Below are 26,446 nucleotides of genomic sequence, written 5' to 3' on the forward strand. Positions count from 1 at the left end.
TCCCTATACTGCTGTATTACTCTCCCAACAGATGCCAAGATGATTGAACTCATCCATGAGAACCAGGGCCTGTGATCTGGAAACTTCTGTTAGTTGTCTAAAGAAGGTCTCATCTACCTCATCCTGGTGAGGTGGAATATAGCAGTCTCCCACCATGATATCACCCGTGTTGTTCTCATTCCTAAACTTAACCCAAAGATTCTCAACAGGCTTTTCTCCAGTTTCATATTGGATCCCTGAACAATCATAGTGCTTTTTTACATATAATGCAGCTCCTCCAACTTTTCTTCCCCACCTGTCCTTCCCAAATAATTTATATCCATCCATGACAATGCTCCTGTCATGTGAGTTACCCCACCAAGTCTCAGTTAGTCCAATAACATCATAGCTCCTTGATTGTGCCAGGATTCCATTTCTTCCTGTTTGTTTATCAGATTTCTTGCATTCCTGAACAGACACCTAAGAAAACCAGCTGATTGCCCTACTTTCTCAGTATGAATCAGGAGACTTCTCCTGTTGTTCCCTCTGTACCATCACACCCTTCTCTTTGTTTTTCCTCCCAGCATCTCATGTCCCCACTTACCTCGGGGCTTTGATTACCATTACCTCATGAACCTAGTTTAAAGTTCTCCTCATGAGGTTAGCAAGCCTGCCAGTGAAGATGCTCTGGCCTAACTTAGTAAAGTAGATCCCATCTGTTCCTAGAAATCCTTCTTTCTGGAACAACAGCCCATTCTCAGAGAATCCAAAGCCTCTCTGACACCATCTGCACAACCATGCATTTATCTTCACAGTTTGATGGCCCCTAGCTGCAACTTTTTCTTCATCCGGTGCATGGATTCATGCAACTTGCACCTCAAACTATTTTATCCTTCTTCCCAGAACCATTTAGGCTGAGGTGGCCTGCGCAAGATCATTCTTGGCAGTATCATTGGTGTCCATGTGGAGAAGTAGGAAGGGGTAATGGCTTGATCAGTCTCAGCAGACACTATCACATCTTGAATTCTAGCTCCCGACAGACAGCACACTTTGAGTTTCCTGGTCTGGATGGCAGATGGATGACTCCATTCCCCTTAGGAGGGAGTCCCTGACCACTGTCACTCCTGTCTCCTCCTCTTGGGTGTGGCAGTAGTGGCCTCTCACTCATAGGACAAGGCATCCCATGTCTTGCAATTGATAGAGTTTCTTTCTATTCCCTTCCTTCAAAAAATTTTTTCCAAATCATTCTCTGACATAGGACCTGTGCACAGATCCTGAAAATGATTTCTTACCTCTATCTGCATTGGGAGTACATGAGTTCTTGTTTTTCTTCTTCTGGAGATCACTAACTAAGGGTTAGTTCAACTTACCATTTAACTGCCACATGTAGCCGTGGGCAGTTAGTCCGGACTAATGGCATTTAAAAATGGCGACCGGACAGAAACATGCAAATAAATCCCGGGATATTTAAATCCCAGGCTTCATTTGCAAGTTCGAATGCCTACATTAGCCTCCCTAGTTCGAACTAGGGGGCTAGTGTACACATACCTAAGGTGCTGCAGTACCATTCACTGTTTTTGTTTGTTTTTAGTTTTTTCAGTTAGGGTACATCTATACTTGCTCTCTAGTTTGAGCTAGGGATGAAAATGTAGCTGACCAAAATTGCTAATGAAGCGGGGATTTAAATATCCCATGCTTCATTAGCATAACCTCGCCCACGCATTATTCCTCTCAACAGCTGATTTGAACCTGGAAGTGCGCTCCGGGACACATTCGTTTGAATCAAACCCCTTGGTTCAAACTAATGTTACTACTCTTTGAGGAATAATGCACAGGTTATGCTAATGAAGCGCAGGATATTTAAATCCCTGCTTCATTAGCAATTTTGGTCAGCTACATTTGCATCTCTAGTTCAAACTAGGGAGCAAGTATAGACGTACCCCTAGAGACTAACACGGCTACCCCTCTGAGATTTATCCTGAGGAAGTTCTTGTGGACTTTAAGATCATATCTCTTCTGTCACAGAAGTACAGACCAACAATATGAACAGTACAGGACATTTCCTCTATATAATTTCCAACCATGTTTTATCTCAGAAATCTTTGCCTTAACAATTACTTTTAATAATAATAGTGAGCATTTAGATCAGTGTTTCTTAAACATTTTACGACCAAAGAACACCAAACAATATTTTTTTTTATGGGGACACCAAGGAAAAAAAAAAGCCCCCAGGTAAATGTTGTTGAGAAAAAAAACAAAAACAAAAACAAAAACAAAAACAAAAAAAAGGAGGCTTTTCCCTTTAAGGGCAGCTATTTTGAATTCTGTTCTCTTCGCGGCACACCTCCAACTGCCTCGCGGCACACCAGTGTGCCATGGAACATACTTTAAGAAACACTGATTTAGATAATATTTTCCATCTTCAAAGTACTCTGAAGACATTCATTGTTTAATTCTTGGACCCATGAAGTACAAGCAGTTTTGTCGAATTTCACTGACAGGCAAATCAAAGGGAGTGGGAGTTTAAGTAATTTACCCAAGAACATTCTATGAAATCAGTACTAGAAGTAGGATTAGAACTCAGAAATATGTAAATTGTGTTTCCGTGGTCCTAAAGAGTAACCTGAATCTTTAAATTTTTAGCTGGAGGCCATTACTTATTGTTTTACCATTTTCAGACAATGTGAATAATCCTGTTCTTTCATTTATATGATTTTCTCTGAAGATATTTATATCAGGGATGTAATAGTGTAGTCGATTAACTGATAGATAAAAGCTGATCATATGACTACATGCATTTCCCCCTCTCCCTCCCTGCCTTGACAGTAAATTTTTTTAGCAGACTAGCAAGCAGTCCGGCTTAGTCCCCAGTTTTCACTGGGTCCAGGACCTAGCCCTGCTGCAGCTCTGCTGTTAAAGTTACAGCCAGAAAGGCGGGCAGCCCAGCTCAGTTCCAGCTCATGCTGGGTTCCGGAGCTCAGACACACACACACACACAAACAAACCCCGGACAGGAGCTGCTGCTACCCTGCACTGCTGCCTCTGTATCAGAAGTAGCAGCGCAGAGTGGCAGGCAGCCGGTCCATGAGGGGAGCTGGTTTTTAAACTGGCTCCCCTCATGGATAAGCTCTTGCCTGGCACCCCACACTGCTGCTTCTTGTTCACAGCAACAGCACAAAGTGGCAGGGTGATACTTGGGAGTGTGGATGTATTTGTAGAATGTCGAGTAACCGATAAAAATTCATGAGGTTAATTGACTATTCAATTAACTGATATTTAACATCCCTAATTTATATAGTGTAATTATGTTCTTCCTAATCTCTTGTCTTCCAGACTTCATAAATTGAGTCCCTTCAAGAATCTTTGCATATGTCATGTTTCCCAGACCTTATCGCTGTCTACTTGCTATTTCTCTTAATTTTCATAAGATTTTCAATATTCTTAATTGAAAGCAATGACGAAAACTGTGTAAAGAATTGTAATAAGAATGGCTGGGCCTGGTATCTGAGCTGAGTTAGATAAAAATTTGAGAGCCTTCTGGATTAGCAATTTCCTCAGAAAAAGGTCTCTTCCTCGAGGATAAATTTAGCTACTTGAAATGCTAGAAATAATGACACAAAATCTGCCATGATTCAGACCCTATAAAACCTTTTTAAAGGCATTGGGACAACCAAGAATTTAGTCCTATGTCAGTTTCATGTGCCCCTTTAAGTGGAGAATATAGCCCAGTAAAAAATTTTTGGGGTTTTTTTTTGGGGGGGGGGGGGGATAACAGTAGAGGTTCAGTTGTTTACTAATAGGTTTATTTCAAAAACTTCAAAATGACAATCTTGCTTGTGTACTGATTAGTGAAACCACAGATAATGTAAAAGGAGAAAACAGCTCTTTCATTAAATAAAGCTCTCTCGTGCATTTGTGTCAGCAGAATTCACAAATGGATACCTCTCTTGTTTCCAGTGAAGTGATAATATTTTCCCTCATGTCTGCTTTCTCCTCTCTACTTATTCTTGATATAAAATTCAACAGGGGAGGTTAGGAAAACATTTTGCTTGTTTTATTCATTTTGCATGAATATCAGCAAATGAAAAACAAAGCTCACATAATTTACTACTTATTCCAAACACCGGTACTGCTCATTATAGTCACATATCACATAGCAAAGCACAACTTGGAAAAGTAAAAAAAAAATGAACTCACAAGTATTATTTCTTCCCTTATGATGTTTCTCATAATAAAATCATCAATTTCTCCTTTAATTTATCCTCACTCATGATGGAGTCTATTCATATTCTAATATTAAAAGTACATTGCAAAGTTGAACACTGAAGAGATAAGAATTCCCAGCTTTGTTGTTGCTTGTCCAATCTTAATTCAGCATTCTTGTGCCTCCAACATGTTCACTGTGGCAGAAGTCTGTGGAAAAAGCATTTTGCAATTGTGTAACTAAAGATAATAATAATAATAATAATAATGACTGGTTATTAGCACCTTACATCCCATAGCACTTTAAAATATTGTCCAGAATCCTTTTTATTCCAGGAGGTATTCTGATACACAAAATTTATTTGGTGTAAACAATAGACTAATAGACAGATTTTTTACAGATATGATATGGGGAATAGTGCTTACTTCTCACCTTGTAGTAATTCAGCTGTGCTGACAGGTGATTAGGGACAGAAAAAACACTCTCCTACTCAGAAGGCCAAGCATTGGTCCTACAGACTCAGCAGTTGTTTCCACCCAAATCAGCAAATTCTCTGCATCTCATTCTAGATTTAAAAATAAAAATAAAAAGCTTCTAAGAGCTGGGAGCCTAGAACACCTTAAAGAGGTAAAAGCCAAAGGCACATTCTGTTCTTTCTCTGACCATTTTCCTGCCTTTCAACAGGGAACTTGAGTCTTTCTGACAATGACATCAACCAGTAGTATGACTGTTGTGGCTGTGTTATTTTTGAATATGGTTTCCCATGCCTGTATTACAAACATCACATATGGGCAAGCCAAATGCTTTTATTGACTTAGTGGTTACAAACAGCTTTAGACAATAGTTATATTGCTATCAGGCACATTGTGATATGAATAAAGTCTGCATCTCATGAGGAATGAAGGAGGAAAACATTCACTTGAGCTTTTTCATCTTCCTCTATGCCTCTGTTTTCTAAAAAGTAGCCAATTTCACATAATATTGTGCATCAGTCTCCAGTTCACATTCATCTCATGAAAAATCATGTTACTCACCTGCATTTTGCTAAATTTGAACAGAAATAAATTCTAGCAGTAACAAAATATACTCAACAGTCAGTCTTCTGGATTCTCTGAAAATACTATGTTCTCAGAACCATCCCACATTCTGAGTGCTCAAATCTGTCTGAGCCATGTCACCTGCTCAAGGTTCAAGATCTACAACTGGAACCTCTATATTTACATTACAGATGCTCAGCTGGTGTAACTTACTGTTACTCCCTTGATTTCAGTTGAGCAATGCAAATTTATACCAGCTTAAAAATATGGTGCATTGTCTCCAACTCCTGTGCTTGTGGCATATAATGCTAGTTCCAAATAAATTCTTATTGCAAAAATAAATTTCCCTTTTTTTACTGTGCTTATTACCTGGTTTGCATAAACATTCATCATGATCTCCTTCTTGGCTTCTCAGTCCAAAAGTGTAAAAACAAACAGATGGCAAATAAAAATGCTTAAAGGTTCTTTGAAATAGAACTGTTGCATCCAAAAAGAAACATTTCCCAAGGTCACCTACATTCTATAATGCTGAAGAGGAGAGAAGAAAGATCTTTAATGTTCTAAGTGACTAATCACTGTCATTTTCAGCTCAGTAATGCTATGACCAAGTTGGACTAAATCACGTATTTTGGACTGTGATTGCTATACCTGGTTTTGTACTGTTTTTTATGTAAGGGCCGGGAGAAAGTATTTGTGGTTTAAGTGTTTGTGTGGGTTATTCTCTGTTTTGTGTTAGGCAACTGATGAAGATTTTGAAGTCTAGGAGAATCTTTATGGTTGAGGCACTGAGAAAAATTTTCAAAAGTGCCTAAAGTGAGCCTATGTCCTTCAAACATGGAACTTAAACGATTTTAAAAAATTTACCCATTAAGAATGGTATTCTGTGATGCACCTCTGGGAGCTGATGTTATGACATCCTCCCTTAGCTCTACTGTCTTACATTCTTAGAGTATGTCTAAACTGCAATTAAAACCCACAGTTTCCCTTTGCCAGCTGACTCACGTTAAGGGGCTTGGGTAGATATTTGGGCTAAGCTGCTGCTGAGCTCGGCAAGCTTTCCACCTATGAAGGTACTAGAGTGCAGGTTTCTGCATTAAACAGCCCCTTGTCCTGAGCCTTGCAAGCCCAAGTATGATGTCACAAACCAGCCACAAGTTTTTAACATAACCACAGAGACATACTCACAAAGAATATGTCTAAATGATCCCTCACTGAGCTGCAGAGCTTTTATAGTCCTTTTACATGGCTACAGCCCTTATACGTGGCATCACAGGCAGCCTGGCTCCCCTCGTGCCTTCTCTTCTACCCCCTCAGCCTTGCACGATCTCAAAGCATACCCACTGTGGCCCATGACCCAGCACTTCTCAACTGGGGGGAGGGAGGCAAGGCCCCAGCCCTGATGTGCCACAACCCCTGGGTGGCAAGGCCACTGTGCTCACAGCCCCAGGGCTCTGGACCCCATAGCACTGGGCAAGCAACATGTCCAAACCCAATTCCCTGTGGGTAGTAGACTGGCCTGGGGAAGGGGCCACCATAGGCTGTTTGGGCTGCTCAGCTCCCTCTGCCTACAATACCCAGCACCCATACTATTCTACCACAGTGTTAAGCCACAGTGACACTTTTTTGGTTCTCTTACTGTGTTTTTTAATTTGGGGTATACATTTAAGTTGGGCCTCTATTATGGTGTCTTTGAGAAATTTCCATGCAGCTTGCAGAGATTTTACTTTAGTCAATGTACCTTTTAATTTCTGTTTAACTAACTTCCTCATTTTTGTGTAGTTCCCTTCTCTGAAATTAAATGCCACAGTGTTGGGCTGCTGAGGTGATTTTCCCATCACAGGAATGTTAAATTTTATTACATTATGGTCACTATTTCCAAGTGATCAAGTTATATTTACCTCTTGAACCAGATCCTGCGCTCCACTTAAGACTAAATCAAGAATTTCCACTCTGCTTGTGGGTTCCAGAACCAGTCATTTAAGGTATCCAGAAATTTAATATCTGCATCCTGTCCTGAGGTGACGTGTATCCAGACAATATGGGGATAGTTGAAATCCCCCACTATATTATCAATAATTTTTAATTTGATAGCCTTTCTAATCTCCCTCAGTATTTCATAGTCACTACTACTGTCCTGATCAGATGGTTGATACTATATCCCTACAGCTATATTCTTATTATTGGAGCATGGAATTACTATCCAAGAGATTCTTTGGAACATTTTGGCTCATTTGAGATTTTTATTTCATTTGAGTCTACATTTTCTTTCACGTATAGTCACATTTTGTCACTTGTGGTACTCAGACATGGCATCTGGGACCAATGTCCCTCTAGTGTCCCAGTCATTACAAAAAAGCGAAGATGTTATGATGGTTAAGGAATAGCATAGTGAATAATACAAAACTATAACGATAATATAAACAAATGCTGAAGTTTCCTCTGGAATGTCATGTGCAATACTCATCACTAGATTTCAGAAAGAATATTGTAGAATTAGAGAAAGTGTGTCAGATAAGAGAGATGAAAATGATCGAGGATAAGGGAAAACATGAGCAAAGATATGAGAAAATGGAATTTTCTTACCTTATGAAGGAGACAAATAATAGGGGGCCATGATAAAAGTACATACAAGAATGAAGGGTAAAAAGATGATAAAGAGAATCAAAGTTCCCAATCTATTTCAGAATGCACAAAAATGTGGGAATTCTTTTAAATCAATAAAAGGAAATAATTTTTCATTCAAAGTTAAATTAGACTCTGGAACTCATTGTCACAGAATGTTATTAAGCTCAAAAACTTAAAAAGTTTTAAATGGTGTCATTAATGATGATAACAAATTTGAAAGGGATATTACACTGCATGCTCCTGTGCTTACGCCAATCTTTATTATTAACCACTAGAGATCAGGATGAGACCTAATAGGATGCAAGTATCTGTCTTCCACAAAGAACTTGCACTTTCCTCCAAAGACTTGGGTACTGGCTATGGTCAAAACAAGCAAACTGGACTACATGGACCTTTGGTCCATCCAATATGACAATTCCTAAGAGAGAAACATAAAATGAGGAGAAAAGAGATAATACAACATTTTTCTCATTGAGCATCAATAAATGATAAAACTGATACCTGGGAAATACCCCTTTTATTTGAAACTTGTACCATGTGGAATGCCACTGAGGCGGACTAGATTTTTGGATTAAAAGTGCTATACAGTATAGTATGACTTTACTTTTTCATCTTTGTTCATGCATTTGATTTTGCACAGGAATTTCCACCATATGCTTTACCTCCCCTTCTCTCTTCTTTGATTAAATGTTTTCCTAAGAATTCCCAAAGTAGCCTGCTGAGTAGTTAAGTAAATTGCAATGCATGCCACATCTTTATGGCCCAGACCTAGATATACATAGCAGATATTGCTTGTTTCATTGTTTTTATGGCAATATAGCCATTGAATAAAAAACAAAGGGATATCTTTCAGTGGGAAAAGGAAACATTTATAACCTCAGTTTCAAAACTTATAGCCTAATAAATATGAAGCATAGGAGAATAAAGTGTCAAGAATTCCACACTCATTTGCTGATATTACAGTAGCTCTATGATATACAAGGCTAACCAGACTGTTGATAACAATATTTCTGTAGTCCCCTGCATACTTTTGTCTACTGTGAATCACTTTAATAAAATGTAAATTTAAAGTCTAACTCCCCCATTTCTGGCACATTATTCTTGTGTTTCCATATGTTAACTTTAACATTGTATCTCCTCTTCCATAAAAATATTAATTGCTCATCAATGTTCCTCTTTAGCTCAGCTCTTTTACTTTGTTGTCATTTGTGGAATTTATTCTGTTTATATAGTCCAAAATTATTTCTGAAATAAAAAAATTAAATACAAAATGGGTCTAAATTCACTGATTTTCCAATGTGACTGCAAACTATTTGTTCAATATAATTCCCATTTGATGACTAGTGATTAGGAACAACTACCAAGAACATTTTCAAAATTGTGTAGAGTCATATTAACTTTAATGGTGTCATAAACTATAATTCTTTGGGATTTGTATGCTGCATCGTGGTTATAATATATACCATCTGTATCTTATTCATCCTGAATTACAGTTTATGTTTTAAAATAACAAGAGAGAAGTACTCTTGTATAGTAAGATATATTTTATGCTCTAATTTTTAAAAGTGCAGTCTTGACTATCTTTCAAAGAAATAGAAGTGGCTGGAAGAAAATGGCCATGTGACTGGATTTTTTCATTTGAACAGTTTTAAAGCCCATTAAGAACTATAGTAAAACTGTCCTACTTTGCATCTCTTTGTTGGAGTATAATCACAATCGGTCTTGCATTAACATGTAAGTGGGTACAACATCACCTATTCTGACCTACTTCTCTGAATGCGGGTGTTGTAGCCTGATTTTTTTTTCTTAATGGAATACTATAAGGCTTTGATTTTAAAATACATATATAGAATATTCTGTAAACATTTTTCATTTAAAAAAATGGAAGGGTGAGAGTAAAAAAATGCAATTTTAAACATGGAATTCTGTGTAGTCCAAGTTGTACAAAAGCATTTACATCCACCACCACTACCAACCTTTCCCTGTTCTACAGCATATGAAATTAAACACATTCTCCCTAAGCTGCAATTTGTTATTCAAGCTCTCCATTTACTTAGTATATTCAGATACTTAGTTAATTATTTATTTCTGGCTCTTTTTTAAAATAAAACCAAGTTTTTGAAGGCTAGTTGTAGGGGTTTATTGTTTGCTTTTCTCTTCTTTAAGAAATTAAAACTTGCCATTGCACTACCACAAAAGGAGAATGCTTCTTTTGAATATAGTAGAGATGCTAATGTTCTTAAGTGGCTATTGTGCATATACTGAACTTTGCAACATGTTTTATTAAATTTCTTATCTAACTCCAAAATAAAGCTTACCATTGGATAAACATCTGAGCTTCAGAGCCTCTTTCTAAATTATAAGGTCAATTTACCAATGACAGGGTGCTGATCCATTCGGAGTGTTAATTACGATATGTGTATTAAAACATATCAAATGAATATGGCACGTGTTAAATGTGTAAGCAGGGGCTGAACTACTGCTTGCTGTCAGCCAGCTAAAAGAAGGGAGCTGCTCTGGGGGTGGGGATGCTCACTCCAATTGTTTAGCACTGCAAGATAATTAACTGTTAACTGTTGATATGTAAAAACAGCTCATGCCAGGAGGGGGAAGGAATCCGAGGTGTGGTTATGTAAATCCAACTCAGCCAGGGCTGATGGAGGATCAGTGTTGGAATGGAATGTGATATATTGTAAATAATTTCAGGCTGTTGTGAGGGGTCACAAATCATGCTACCCCTAAATGTGGGAACTGTAAAACATGAGACCAGTGCTTGCAGGACAGACACCACCATCACTGGAACAAGCCTCCCCCCTTCCAGAGTTGAGTGAATGGAGCTGGGCGGGGGAGGAGAGGGCTAAAGGGCTTGAGTCAGCCTGCTTCATGCCTGCCAGGTGTGAGCTGTAAGACTGGCCCAACCTGCCTCTTTCCCCCTTTTGTTATAAGGACAGACCTGAAGCAAACTCCATGAGGAGTCTTTTTGTTGCTAGTCCAGTGGAAGCTGGAATCTTTTGCCAGTCTAGGTGATGGCTTAAGAGTTGAAATCACTAAGAGCTGAAATCACTGATTTGGCCGGGAGCCAGACCCACTGCAGCCAGCGGAGTGGCTGGTGGGAATGACTGGCGGGTGGCCTGTAGGAGCAGTGGCAGGCGACCAGTGGAGCAGCCGGTGGGAACGGCGGGCATCCAGTAGGAGCAGTGGCAGGTGACCAATGGAATGACCAGTGGAGTGGAACAAGACAGCTGTTGGAGCATGGCGGAGTGGTTCGTGGTAAAGGCTGCAGCAGAACCGTACAGAGAGGTGGCACCATCGGCCGCCTTTTCTCTGTTTCATTAAATGCTTCTTTCTACACTCAGAGTCTGTGCTTGCAAGTGGGGAAGCATTGCCTCTCAGAAGCACCCATGGGTGTGTGAATTTCCCAGGTTACTGGGTGGGGGCTTGAGCCGGTGCTGTGTGAGATGGGCCCCAAGATATAGCAACCCAGCCCTGGTTGCTGCCGGACCTACCCGGCAGAAGGGTTACAAATGAATTAAAGATGGCCTATTGATAGATCTCAAAATGTAATCAGGAATATATAATTGAATTGGTTTGTTTCTAACAGAGTTCTACAGGGACTTGTTCTTGGTCTTGTAGTATTTAACATTTTTATCAATGATCTGGAAAAGAAAACATAAAATTCCCATTTGATAAAGACTGCAAATGACACCAAAATTGGGGGTGTGGTAAAAAATGAGAAGGATGGGTAATTGATACAGAGCAATTTTAAATTAGTTGGTAAACAAAGTGTTTTATTGGTTAAATACTTATAGAAACAAAGAATGTAGGCAAGACTCATACAACGTGGAGCTCTATTCTGGAAAGCAGTGACTCAGAAAAAGATCATAACAAATAACCTGTTGAACACAAACAGCCGGGTAAATTCTGTACCTAAAAGGCTACGTTCAATATTTGAATGCATACACAGGGGCATGTCAGGTAAGAATAGCAAAGTTACTTTGTTTCTATATTTGGCCCTGGTGAGACCACTATTAAAATTCTGTAGCTAGTTCTGTTGTCCACAAGTCAAGAAAAATGATAATTTAGAGGGGGTTTACAGAGGACCCAAACAAGGATTAAAGGATAGAAAATCTGCCTTATGTTGATAAACTAAAAGTGCTCAATCTATTTAGCTCAACAAAAAATAAAGTTTAAGCAATGACCTGATTATTGTTTACAATTACCAACCTGGGTAACAAATATTTGATAGTGGATTCTTCAATCTAGCAAAGAAAGGCATAACGTGAGCATATGGCTGGACATTGAAGCTAGACCAAATCAGACTGGAAAGAAGCATAAATGATTAACCAAGAGGATAACTAACCATTTGAACAATTTATCAGTGTGTATGGTGGATTCTTCATCACTGGCAATTTTAAAATCAAGATTGCTGTTGTTCTAAAAGACAGGTTCTAGAATAGTGGTTTTCAAACTTTTTTTCTCATGAACCAGTTGAAGAAAATTGTTGATACCCACAGCCCAACATAATTTGACTAGAGTATGGGCTATGGGGTGAGGCTGAGAGGTTTAGGGAATAAGAGGGGGCTCAGCTTTGGAGGGGGGTCAAATCTGGGACAGGAGGGGCTTCCCTTGAGCCTAAAGCAGGCTTCTTCCTCTCTTGGCACCACAGACCATGCTGCTCCTGTGAAGCAGCCTGCAGAAGATTCCCAGCCAATGGGAGTATGGAGCTAGTCCTCGAGGCAGAGGCAGTGCATGGTTCACTATGTGCGCTCTCTCCCTTCCCCACACCAGTAGCCAGGCCAGCTGCCAGCCACTTCTATGGCCCAGCGTAGTCTGTGGTGCTATGACAGCCTACCCACTGGTCACCTGATTCTCCTGCAGCAACAAGATCCAGTGCCTGATATTCCACAACACAGAGTTTGAAAACCACTGTTCCAGAAAACATTTAAGATCAATTCTATGCCTTGTGTTATACCGAACTCCAGTCTAAATTATCACAGTGGTCTCTTATAGCCTTCAAATCAATGAGCCTATTGATTAAAGCATGTAGCTAATTGTTTGACTATACTCATGGTTCATTCTTAAGAATGTTAAGGAGACCAAATAATATTTGATCAAATTTATTGTCTACTGACAAAGCATTATAATACAATAAGGAGACATACAGACCCTCCTTCAGGAAGTAATCTCCCATTATGTTCATTTTCACAGAAGGTGTGATTCAAAGCTAGAGATTTCAGCTAGTAGCAGCCCTGGTATGGTTTTACAAATTACAAAGCCTTGTATACATTACTAAATCCAACCCATCAGTTTGTAAGAGTTCTTTAATCTCTGTTTATGAGATCATAGTCCAAAAAGAGTTGGGCATAGAGGTACATTCCCAGACTATGCCTGGACACAATATTTACATATCATGGCTTCTGATAGGCTTTCTAATGATAATGGTGATTTCAGCTTTCCAAAGGGTTATGGGGAACTTGTCATGGGTGATCAGAATTGTGAACAGAGCGTAATACCGTCAATTCACTTTTCCAGACATATATTTCATACAAACAGCCATATTGGATCTAGCCAATGATCCAGCTAACCAGTATCTTATCTCCAACAGTGGCCATTGCCAGATGCTTCAGATGGAATGAACAATTCCAGAACAGGACAATTAGTGAGTGTTGCATTCCTCTGTTGTCTAGTGCCAGCTTCTAGTAGTCAGAGCTTAGGGATAATGACAGCATAGGGCTGCATCCCTGGTCCTTTTGACTAATAGCAATTGATGGACCTGTCCTCTATGAACTTCCCTAATGTTGAACCAAGTTACACTTTTAGCATTCACAACATCTCCTGTCAATGAATTTTATAAGTTGAGTTTGCATTGCATAAAGAACTTCCTTATGTTTGTTTTAAATCTACTACCTACTAATTTGATTGAGTAACCCCATATAATTGTGTTATTATTGTGTTATGCACCTTCTTATTACCATTCATTACTTTATAGAACTCTTCCATAACACCCCTTAGTTATCTCTTTTCTTAGATGAACATACTCCAGCTTTTTAATTGGACCTCACAGGGAAGCCGTTTCATACCTTTAGTCATTTTTTATTCTATTTCTGATAACTTTTTAGGATTGTGACATTACAATATTTTCTGTCTTATTATCTATCCCATTCCTAATGGTTCCTTAACATTCTGTTAGCTTTTTTGACTGTCGCTATATATTAAACAGATGTTTTCATAGAACTGTCCATGATGACTCCAAACTCTCATTCTTGAATGGTAACAGCTAATTTAGATTATATAATTTGGATTATATTTTACAATGTATAACTTTACATTTATTTCATCATTGGATATTGTGTATGATACCCATTAATATGGTGCATATTATGCCAAACATAACAACATGTTGGCAACCGGCTATGAGTCTGAGGGAATCTAAATAAGTCTAATGGGTGACATTTCACTCAATTGAAATCAATAGCAAAACTTCCATTTACTACAAAGGAGCCATTAAGTCTAAATTGGCATAACATGTATGTGGAAGTAATTAAAAAAAAACCCTTCACATTACACCTACTTTGTCTTCTCATTTTGGTCCACAGAATCACAGCAGTTATATATAGAAATTATCTATTGTTTCTCCTTTCTTGAATCAAATGCAGATTTTTTTTCTATAATGTATAAACTGATGTTTTTTCCCAGTCTATTTTTAAAAGTACTATGTATTGGGATTTTTACCATATCGCCTAAGAGTGACTTGCAGAGTCTAACCAGGGTGAGAATGAATGAAAATGAAAACATATGAGGAAAATCAAAATAGTAGTTATTTTGCTTAAGATACTACAGTGATAAGCTCAGTGTATAACTCTGTACAGTATACAAATAATGTAGAATATAGTTCAGAATCAGGAAATATTTCCTGATATTCAGCCTCACCCAATTCTAGTTTAACCCAATACACCTAGTTATGCCGTCTAATAACATCACCTAAATAATTTTCCTCCGGCTTTTGTATTTACACATTTTTAATATCTGTAGTCTTTTATTGTGTCCTTTCCTCAGCAAAGATTCATATATTTAGACCTTGAGTCAGCCCCCTGATATTTTTGTTGCTTTACTCTGAATACTATCCAATTTGTCAATACATTTCAAGTGATCTTATGACCAGAACTGAATGTAATATTTATTTAAACCAAACTTATCCTGGATATAACTCCATTGAATTTGGTGAAGTTACACCAGAGAGAATGTGGCTTCATATTCCTCTATCTGGACTGAAGAGGAAGGATCCCCAATATTTCAGCTCTATTTTCACCACATAAGGAAAATAGCTTCACCATCACATAGGTATTTCATTTTATTCTGTACAACATGAAGCATATTTGCCATTTACCCTTTTTTTTCCTTCATAGTGAATAGTTTTAATTTTTCTGACAGCTTGATACTTTTTACTCTAAGGAATTAGTTACATATTCTTCATTTTCTCTGACAGCAGTTCATCATTCATTTCTCTCTCATACATGTTTCTTCTTTTTAAACGCTATCCCTGTGTGATGGGTATGCTATTAGTAAATTAATTGGGAATTGGATTGGCACAGAAACACTTTGGAATATTCAGGAGGTGTATGGTACTGCAACAAGATGATTTTGCCATATCCTGCTCCAGAAAAGAGCCATAGATAAGTCCTCCAGGAGGCTAGAGCAACTCTGGAGGAATAGGCCAATCAGGGGCCAGGAAAGTCTACAAAGGGAGCTGCAGTTAGTGCATAGCAGAGCTCAAGCAGTACAGACTGGAGGCAGGCTGTCTGGAGAAGTTGCCACCAGGAGGGGAAGCCCTGGAGGAATCACTGTCTCAGACTGGAGGAACAGACTAAGGGGAAGTAGGCCTAAGGGACAGACTAAAGGTATGTCTAGACTCTCTCACATCCGAGGAACGCATCTGCTCTTCCAATTTTTTTTTTTCAGAAGAGCAGGCGAAGGTTTTTTTTTTTTTTTTTTTTTTGGCATCCCTGTAAATCTCGTTTAACGAGAAAGAAGGGAGGTTCCAAAAATTGTTTTTTTCTGACATTTGGCCCAGTGTAGATGGGCCAAATGTTGGAAAAGTCTCTTCTGAAAAAAGAAGTGGAAAAAGCTATGCTTGCAATTTGCATATCTTTTTCTGTAAGAACTGTGTAGTCTAGCCACAGCCGAAGAAAGACACTAGACAAGAGGGTACCAATATAGGCCCCTGTTAAAGGTGTAGCCTAAGGGCTTTGTATTTCATACAGAGTGTGAATCAGTTAGAGGGCTGAGTAGCCAAAGGGTATGTCTACACTACCACCCTAGTTCGAACTAGGGTAATGTAGGCAACCGGAGTTGCAAATGAAGCCCGGGATTTGAATTTCCTGGGCTTCATTTGCATATTGCTGGGCGCCGCCATTTTTAAATGTCCGCTAGTGCGGACTACACGCGGCACGGACTAATTAGTTCGGATTAGGCTTCCTATTCCGAACTACTGTAACTCCTCGTGACGGTAGTTCGGAATAGGAAGCCTAATCTGAACTACCTAGTCCTTGCCGCGTGTAGCCGTGGGGCATGGAGTCCTCACTAGCGGACACTTAAAAATGGCGGCGCCCGGCAATATGCAAATGAAGCCCGGGAAATTCAAATTCGGGCTTCATTTGCAAGTTCGTATGCCTACATTACCACCCTAGTTCGAACTAGGGTGATAGTGTAGACATACCCAAAGAAGGCTTTCTGACTCAGGGTATGTCTACACTACAGTGCTAATTCAAAATAAGCGAATTCGAAATAACGCAACTATACACAAAAACTAATTCGAAATAGCATTTTTCTAATTCAAAATAGCGTGTCCACATTGAATGGACCCTGAATCGAAGGTAAGGCTGGCCAGAACCAGTGCCAGCAGGGCATCAGGGTCGGATTTAGTGTGTGGGTCTGCTGCCTCAGGCTATCCAAAGCCTGTGCTTAAAGGGACCCTACCCCCCATCCTCAACAGACAGTTCTCAGGTTTCTCTACTTGTGGGTCTACCTCGCTGAGGGACAGCAAAGCCTTTGTGTCTCAGAGTGCTCTGCTTGCCCTCACTCGGGACACACAGCACTCTGCAACTGGGGACTCTGCTGCATCTCATGGACACGTTGCCAGCAGCCTGGCTACACTGTCTGCAGGCTGCCATCCAGGAGGACCATTGAGGGGCTATCAGGATCCAGGGGGCCCTGCGGGAGAGCTTCCACCCTGAGGAGCGCTAACAGTCTCCCTGGTCTGCCCCACTGGGGGCTTGTGCCCCATTCCTCCCTCTCATCCTTCCACTTACCCTTCCCTATCCCCCCCCCCCCTTCCTGATGTCAAATAAAATGCATTTTTGTCTCAAAAATACAAACTCTGTTTATTTAACAAAACTGGGGGGGGGGATGAAACTCTGGGGAGATTGGGAAGGGCGGCGGGAGAGGGCAGGAGAAAGTGTGGGAAGGGGAGAGGGAAAACTTGGAGGAGGGCGCTGGAAGGGAGAAGCAAGGGGAAGAAGGGGTGGGGGTCTTGCCGGGCAAACTGCCTCCCAGCACCATGGGGGAGGGGAACTCAGCTTCCCCAGGGGGATGGAGAGTAGAGTGCAGAGGTTCAGGTGGGGGGTGTGGAGATTGAGGAGGAGAGTGTGGAGGTTGAGGAAAAAGGGGGGGCAGGAGTGGGAGGAGGAACAGTATCTGGGGGGCTTCAGGTGCAGGACCGGCACGGGGCAGCACGCTCTGCACCAGGGCCTGCAGATGATGACAGATGGTATGACCCTGGGCAAGCAGTTCCCACCAGAACTCCCATTCTGCCCGCACCCACTGCTCCATGATCCGGGTCTGGGCTCGCAGGCCCTGCAGGTCCTGCTCTTGGTACCCCTGCCCCGTGGTGGTGCTCCTGCTGAGGCCGCGGGTGCGGGAGCTCGTGCACCCTGCACGAGCAGCTGGTGTGGCTACAAAGAAAGAAGAGGAATGGTCAGTTCTCCCTGGGGACACAGTGGATGATACCCAGCCCCCCCTGTGAGGTGAGGGTGACCGTTCTCTGCACCGTCACAGCTGATGTGCTTGCACAGAGGCCATGGTCGGCATGTCCGGTTCTGCTGGGAGTGGGAGCTGCCCCGAGACCGCACCCGTGCCCCTGTCCTGTGTATAGTGCGGCTGGGGCAGGGCTCTCAGCTCCCATCTCGCTGCCTCCCAGGCTGGCATGGACCGCCCCATCCCCTAGGATTTGGTTGAGGGCGGGGAAGTAGGGGAGGTGGCAACCCCTGCTGCAGTGCTGCCCCTGGTGGCCCTGGAGTACGCCTGCCTGAGCTCTTTTATTTTCGCACATCTGCTCCTGGGTGCACCTGTATCCCTTCTGGGCCATGGTGGCCACTATGCGGCCATAGACGGCGGCATTCCTCTGACTGGTGCAGAGATCATGGACATTGGGGGCCTCCCCCCACACCTCAGTGAGGTCCATAATCTCTGCACCAGTCCAGGTGGGCACACGCCGTCTATGGCCGCTGGCTGGCCCCTGGGCACTAGGGGACTGGTATGGGGACACTGGACTGGTTTTGGCTGCCCAGCTCATTGTCTGGCCACTGGGTGCAGAGCTGTCAGGGCTGTCTGTCTGCATGCAGGCCTCCGTCTCGCACATGCCCAGTGGCCAGACTCTACCCTTTTAAGGGCCCTAGGGCTGGGGGAGAGGAGAGGAATTTTCCTGATTGTGCCCAGAGTGGAGGCCCCCTATTTCGAATTAAGTGTCTACACAGCACTTAATTCAAACTAGCTATTTCGAATTTGGTGTTACGCCTCGTAGAATGAGGTTTACCAAATTCGAAATAAGCACTCTGCTATTTTGAATTAAATTCGAAATAGCAGTTTGCATGTGTAGATGCTATTGAAGTTACTTGGAAATAACGGCTGTTATTTCGAATTAACTTTGTAGCATAGACATACCCTCAGTGAGTGCAGGCACACACTGATCATGGGAGGTGAATGCCTCTATGTTACAGGAACTCTGCTTTAGATATAAAGCTGAGGTAGGTATTGAATAGGTGTTTTAAGATAATGCCAGTACCATAAGCACACTTTTCATTAATATATTGTACATATTCTTTTATTTAATTAACACATCACATCTCAACTTGGAAAATATGGAATAAAGCCACTTTATATTCAAAGTATTCTTCATTAAGTATGTACACAGGAATTCTTTGACCTCTTCTGATCACAAATGCTCTCTTCTCATCTTCTTAAGCCATCGATTAAAACTAGGTTAGTGACTATAAGGCTTTTAAAAGCCTCATTAATATTCCTGGCATTTCTGCTGATGTTAGGTGTGTTTTTTTTTTCATTCCACTGTACTAGTGAATGTGTCTGGAGTTTCAAATCATTAGTCACTGTACTTTGGAATTAATAAACCAGGTATGTGACTTTAGAGACTAACATCTATATTTAATGCTCTATTGTTCATGCTAAAATATATGTTGCATAATGTTAACTAGGATGTTTCATCATCACATAACTATTTCTTTTAATACTAAAGACTATAACATGTATTATTAGTTTTTTATGTTTGGCCAGTGGATATATCCCTATTCTTAAAATATTTTGGGCCCACAAGGCTCTTAAAGCTCTAAGCAAGGGTTTATATCTGGTACAGTTGATGATCTCCTCTGATACCTGCTTGTTTGTGTTGAGATACATGTCATATGTCTGCAAAGAATGTTTCAGGCTTCAGTCTCCTCCAGAATGTTTAGCTTTTCCTTATATCTCTTTATTTCCACACAGCCCATCCTTGACCCCACAAACTTGCAAGATTTCTTCATCAACCATCTGGCAGTGGCCAAGACAGCCATCCATCAGAAGTTGAGAATGATTCTGGATTGGGGGGATGCTCTAAGATGGTAGGCCCTATCTCTACTCCCTCATCTGATGACCACCCCAGCCATAATTCTTCTGGACAGTAACCACTGACTCCTTACATACCTTAAAGGACGAGCAAGCACTGCTGGTGATTCTCTACTCAGTGCCCTGCTCTGCATTCCTGATTTTTAACCTTTGCTTCTGTTCCTATTTTTTCGTATGTTGTCCTCAGTATTCACTTGTGACATAGGGGGAGAAGCCATTCAACCCCAGTCAAGGGGGCAAGCTATTAGCTTTGAACAGAGTTAGGCCCACCATATCCCACTAATCATAACAGATACTTACACTAATTGCAGGATTAGCAATTACTTAACATAGAGACTATTGTAAGAATCTAGTTACCCTTCTGGTATGATAGCTGGTAAATACTGAATTTTAATAGCAACTACTGTGATGGAGCTTTTTCTTTATAAATACATGCCTTCTTACATTTCAGGAACTCACCTATTCTATCTGCTATCCCTTGAAGAAAAATTCTGTTGAGCATACCAGCAAGTTTATTTTATCAAACTACCAGAGAGCAAAACAGATAAGCAATGGAATTGGTTAGTTATTGATATCTTTTTTCATTACACAGAATTATACTGGAAATTGTAAACTAATGGAGAGTCTCTTATTAATATCAATATTGAAATGTCATCCTAAGATTAATTTAAATACAAATTGCAGGTCTGCTGAAATTGGTATATATACCGATAGATGCTTTATTTATAAGCAACGTAAATCATTAAGCTGCCATACTGCTACAAAAATAGTGTCAAAAATGGGCTAGTCATTTTATGCTCATATTAAGTATTCCATCCATGTTACTGATAACTTGGATTTTTGCATATGATAGGAAATAAGTGCCATTTTTTCAGCTATGATCAGGAGTCAAATGGAGGGGGGGGGGGAGGAGGGAATCACCAAACACAATTCCAGAGTGTTCCTGCTAGAAATGTTCAGATATTAAATGGATAGTATTAACTTTTAAATCATCATCAGGATTCTGAACTATCAGAATACATACCAGCTCTATTACAGATATTTAAGTCCCTCTAAGATTTTTGTCACAACTTTTTTATGATCATCAGATAAATTCTTGTTTGATATTGCAGCTAGTACTGGTTGTGAAATATGGAGAAGTAAGCACCTGAGGATTCCCTTAGCATAGGAAAATCCTGAGTTGGCCAGCTCATGAGCTCCACATCAGCTGTAGAGTGGGGAGCGGGATGAAGGCCCTACCGTAGCCAAGCCCACCCCTCAATTCACTCCTCCTCCCAGAGTGTCAAGTGCTATATTTTCTCTGCCGGTGTGATCAATAGCTCCCTTGCTGAGATATGCAAGCCATTTTAAAAAATCCCACCTTGCATGCAATTGGTGATTGCATTATAAATGTTGGATTTCAAGAATGTATATCTTAGCTAAAGATGGCATTTGAATCAACATCCAGGTTTGGATAATGAACATTCATACTTAAACTAAAAACAAGCAGTCCCGTGGCACCGTAGGGTATGTCTAAACTACATGCCTCCGTCGACGGAGGCATGCAGATTAGCCAGATCGGCAGAGGGAAATGAAGCCGCGATTAAAATAATCGCGGCTTCATTTAAATTTAAATGGCTGCCCCGCTCTGCCGATCAGCTGTTTGTCGGCAGATTGGGGCAGTCTGGACGCGACGCGCCAACAAAGAAGCCTTTCTTGATCGGCACAGGTATGCCTCGTGAAACCAGGTTTACCTGTGCCAATCAAGAAAGGCTTCTTTGTCGGCGCGTCGCGTCCAGACTGCCCCGATCTGCCGACAAACAGCTGATCGGCAGAGCGGGGCAGCCATTTAAATTTAAATGAAGCCATGATTATTTTAATCGCGGCTTCATTTCCCTCTGCCGATCTGGCTAATCTACATGCCTCCGTCGATGGAGGCATGTAGTTTAGACGTACCCTTAGAGTCTAACAAACATATTATATCATAAGCGTATTAACATATTACATTAATTAATAATTAGCTTACTAATGTGTACAATAATTTTAATGAAAGCAGACGATATATTGTTAGACTCTATGGTGCCACATGATGCTCATTGTTTTTAAAGTTACAGACTAACATGGCTAGCCTTCTGAGACTTAAAATAAAGAAAGTTTTGGTGTTTGTAGATCAAAATATTGGGTCAATTTTATCTCTTAAAAAATGTAATGGATCAAAACTTGGCATCCAAACTATAAGTCCCAAGTAAACATATCTTTCTACCCCAAATAATGTAAAATGGTTAAGGCATTTTTTTCAGTTTTCTTCAGGAGATTTTTCCAACCAATTGCTTACATAAAGGTTCTTTTTCTGATCATGATTATTGTACAGCTTCAAGATAAAGGTAAATAAATGGTTCAAGATAGGAAAACTTATTTTGAATTTCAGCATATAAAGTACAAAGAACATCATTTCATCTCCAGACATACTTTGTCTGGGTCAATAACTCAGACAATTCTCCATATTTCAAACTCAAGTACATATGTTCATATTGTAGACTTTTTATTCCTTCATTGATTTACATGTCATTACACTGATATATGACAAAAATCATTTAACAGGCAGGCTAAGTAAATATTTCACCTTAATCCCAAAATAAATTATTGCCTCCATCTGAAATTCTCAAATTGTTGTATTTAAAAATATGGGGCGGGAAGTATATTCTTAGGAAGTTTGATTATACATGACTCTAAGGACCAACATTCTGCCAATACCTAATAATTTCCCCAGTTCCTTTCACATCTACATCACTAGGCTGGTTTGGCTCAGGTTACCTATGACCAAAAGTCATAGCCATCTTATGACTAGAAGCTGGACTATGTGAAATAAGTTAGTGGTTTCGATCCAGTTCTTATTCAACATGCAATCAATAAAACAGTCTACAGTGCTGGCTTAGATGCCACAGCAAAGTGGGGAGGGACTGAATGGGAAAATGAACTATGCTTTCACCTCTAAAGATGCTCCCACTGTAACAATGGTGTGATTCAGTGAAGTCGGTAGTGCAAGTGCCTGTGTCACATCTGTTCTGTTGATATAATACTTCATTTCATTCTAGAACCTTTCACAAGCACTGCGATCCCTAAAAACAAAGACTTTTTACTTATTGCAGAAATGGGCTTTAATATGGTCACTGATTCAAATACATCTAGTAGTTGACGGATTGTTCTACTTCTTTATGCCATAAGAACTGAATTTCATGTATAAGCTTTGCTATCTTGATTTTGATGTGCATTGTCTTCACCTTTTCAGGAAGCAAACACATTCACACATGAAGAGTGAATCCTAGTTAAATCCTATATCAGTGTCAGTTAGCTTTAGATACCCATCATATTGGCAGTTTTTGATATCTACACTTACTACATTGTCTAGTTATAAAAGCCCTTTGCACTGAACAGCAGTATCAAGTCACTAATTATTCTTTACATTAGAAAGATGGCAATTTTTCTTCACTGAATGTTATTATGGGAGAAAGTATAGAGATTTTTCTGCCTACAAATCACATGGATTCCAGATATAGAAATGATACAGAGACACTCAATTTTTAGCACCAAGAGATACTTAAAGATTTTTTTAATGTGTATCAGTCCCAGTCCTAAATTTTTCACTCATTCCTCAAAACTCTCATTGACTTTCAGTCTTTTCTATGTCCTCAGGGGGAATTTTTGCCTGAGTAAGCACTCTGAATTGGGTTCACGTCATTACATTTATGAAATAGATTATTTTCAAGGAAACAAATATCCTTTTTATTTATTCATTGTTAAGAAAAGGACTTGCATTACATGGGAAATAATTACGCTATCTAGTGTTTGTTGTCAGCAGTTGAACACTTATGGAAAAGTCCTATAGACTTTTTTATTGATTAAACCAACACATTTCTTCAGAAAGTGCTATAGACACCATTCTAAAATGCTATAGAATATGCTAGATAATATATAATTTACAAAGATTTGTTATCCACTGTATGAGGTGTTGTAAAACGAATACCATTTTCTATTAAATTATTTATGATAGTCAAAAAAACTGTGAAAAACATTATCATTTTTCTCATATTCCATAGGATATTTCCCAAAGAGAAGTGCATAGAAGCATGTTAAAATAATCTGTCACCTGTTAGTATAGATTGTTTTCATTGCAATTTGTCTGCACTTAAGATAAACTTCTATTTCTAGACAGCTTTCAGTTTATTTACAATTTTAGAGACATATGTTTTGAACTAGAGAGTCTATCCTCTGTATTTAAAGACTAAGGAGGTGTAGGTTTGTTGCTATTGAATTATTCCCCACTAAATATATAATAGAAAGAACTGCAAACAGTTTGTTTTGAAATCAATGCCTAAGGAAACAAATTAAATGACAAAGATATCATAGTGAGACACATGTAATTCACTCATAGAGGAAGATACTTTTGCAGTTGTCTGTGAAATAAAAATGAAGATGGATGCCAGATATAGTCAGCTTACTGGTGGTACCAATCACTGTCACTGTACCAGAGACAAAAGGATCTACAAAATTTTTGTATACTCCATGGCAAACAAAACATTGTACAAGACTGTCTGCTGACCATCAAAGTCCTCTTTTGCACTGTGTTATTGAAATAGATCCCTTGCTTTGGGGCACATGTACAGTTACTGTTTTAGAATTCACAGTAGCAAGATTCAGAATGAAGAAAGAAGCCAACATATTAGATTAAATAGGAAAAGATAGAAATATCTTTGGTACCACCACTAAAGATGCTGCAACCCAAATTACACTTGTACATTATATAAACTGGAAGAAGACTAAACAGGCAGACATTAGTGAAGAGTTTTGAGCGTACAGACGTGCTTTAATAATAGAGTGAATTTTCTTCCTGCAAAGATTAATTATAGTAGGTCATGGACAAGTAGTTTACTGACTGTGTAACATGTTGAAAGTTCAGAAAAATGAGGTAAATATGTGCAGTTGTTTCAGTCTTTCTGAAGGACTCAGACTGACTTTGAAATTATGCATTCACTTGCAGTGCAATCCTACTTAATGTTGTCTTACAGGCTGAAGCATTAAACCCACCAAGTGCCACAATTTTTTGCTTCCTGGGTTGAATAATATTACAACTTTTCCAATAAATATTTGAAATATATGACAGGAGCTTTTAAGGCCTATGTATAAAGTGACATAAATTATACTCAAGACCAAATAGGCCATTTATATCCATTCATTTATAAAAATTGAGTTTTCACTGAATGTAGAGATTTTATTTTTACTCTGTCATGAAGTTTGATTGGGGAGGGCAGGTGGGCTGGATGGGGGCCTTGAATTAACTGTTACTGATACAAGCTCTTGCTATCTATGTAAATGCAGTGTATGAACAATGGATGAGATGCTGAACCTACTGAAGTCCAGACTTCACTCAAGTTTCTGGTAAAATAACAGCCATTGTATATATTCTGAAAGAGAGAGAAAGTAACACAAAATCAGTCTAATTTAAATCACTGACTAATTCTGTATTGATGAAAGAATCTGAGGCACAAGCACAGAAAAGAAATAAACAAACTGCAGCAATGCTGCTTCTGATTCAGTTGAATTCCCTCTGATGATTATCATCAATCCATTTATACATTATAGATAATGGGTTACAGGACCATCTGCTAGTATGATCCCTGGTTTCCTGTCTGAAACCTAATTCCAGATAATTAATGAATTCAGGGAAATGTGGTGAAGTCAGTGGGTCTCTGCATGGGAACAGTAGTCCCTATTAGCAGATCTGATTCCAGGACTGAGGCTAATGTGTACCTCCTTTAGTATGAAAAACTATTGTGCCTGGTATGTAATGTCTATGAGGTCAATACATTATTTAATAGTCTGTAAGCAATCATTGGACATGTTGTTCAACAAAAAACACTAGATATATGGCAGACAGAAATAGGGGAAGAGGAGCGATGGCTACTTATGATTCCAGATAAAGAACATAGCGTCAGATTCACAAAGGTATTTATGCATCCGATTCAATTATTTCAATGGCAATGCCCCCCCACAGTTATTAAAAATATATCTAACACCTGCATAGAAAAAAGTAGATTCTAACGCTTTCTGACAATATATCTGTATATGCATATGTATGTATTTGTCACAACCCCAAAATAAATACCTCAGGGAAAAACTGAAGCTTGATTAAAACAAAGTTCTCATTTCAAGACTGAAAAACAGTTCATTACACACAGCTAACTAGTATCAAAAATTAGTACAAAAGAACTTGGGGTAACATCAGATTCTCCCAGTAGGTTGTTCTCAATCAGCAAATACAGACCTTTTTACATAAAACAATGTTAACGTAATTTACAGAACAATGTAGCACCTTCGGGTACGTCTAGACTACCGCGTTTTGTCGACGGAAGTTTTGTCGACAGATACTGTCGACAAAACTTCCGTCGACAAAGAGCGTCCAGACACATTGAGTTCTGTCGACAAAGCAAGCTGCTTTGTCGACAGAACTCTGTAGTCTGGATGCAGTGTTACAGGCAATAACACCTTCTGTCGACAGAGTTCTGTCGACAGAAGGTGTTATGCCTCGTAAAATGAGGTATACCAGCGTCGACAAAACTGCTGAGTTCTGTCGACGTTATGTCGACAGAACTCAGCAGTAGTGTAGACGCTGGTATAGTTTTGTCGACAAAAGTCCACTTTTGTCGACAAAACTAGGTAGTCTAGACACACC

The sequence above is a fragment of the Pelodiscus sinensis genome, chromosome 4 (genome assembly GCF_052426305.1).
Source record: "Pelodiscus sinensis isolate ZL-2025 chromosome 4, ASM5242630v1, whole genome shotgun sequence".
Lineage (NCBI taxonomy): Eukaryota > Metazoa > Chordata > Testudines > Trionychidae > Pelodiscus > Pelodiscus sinensis.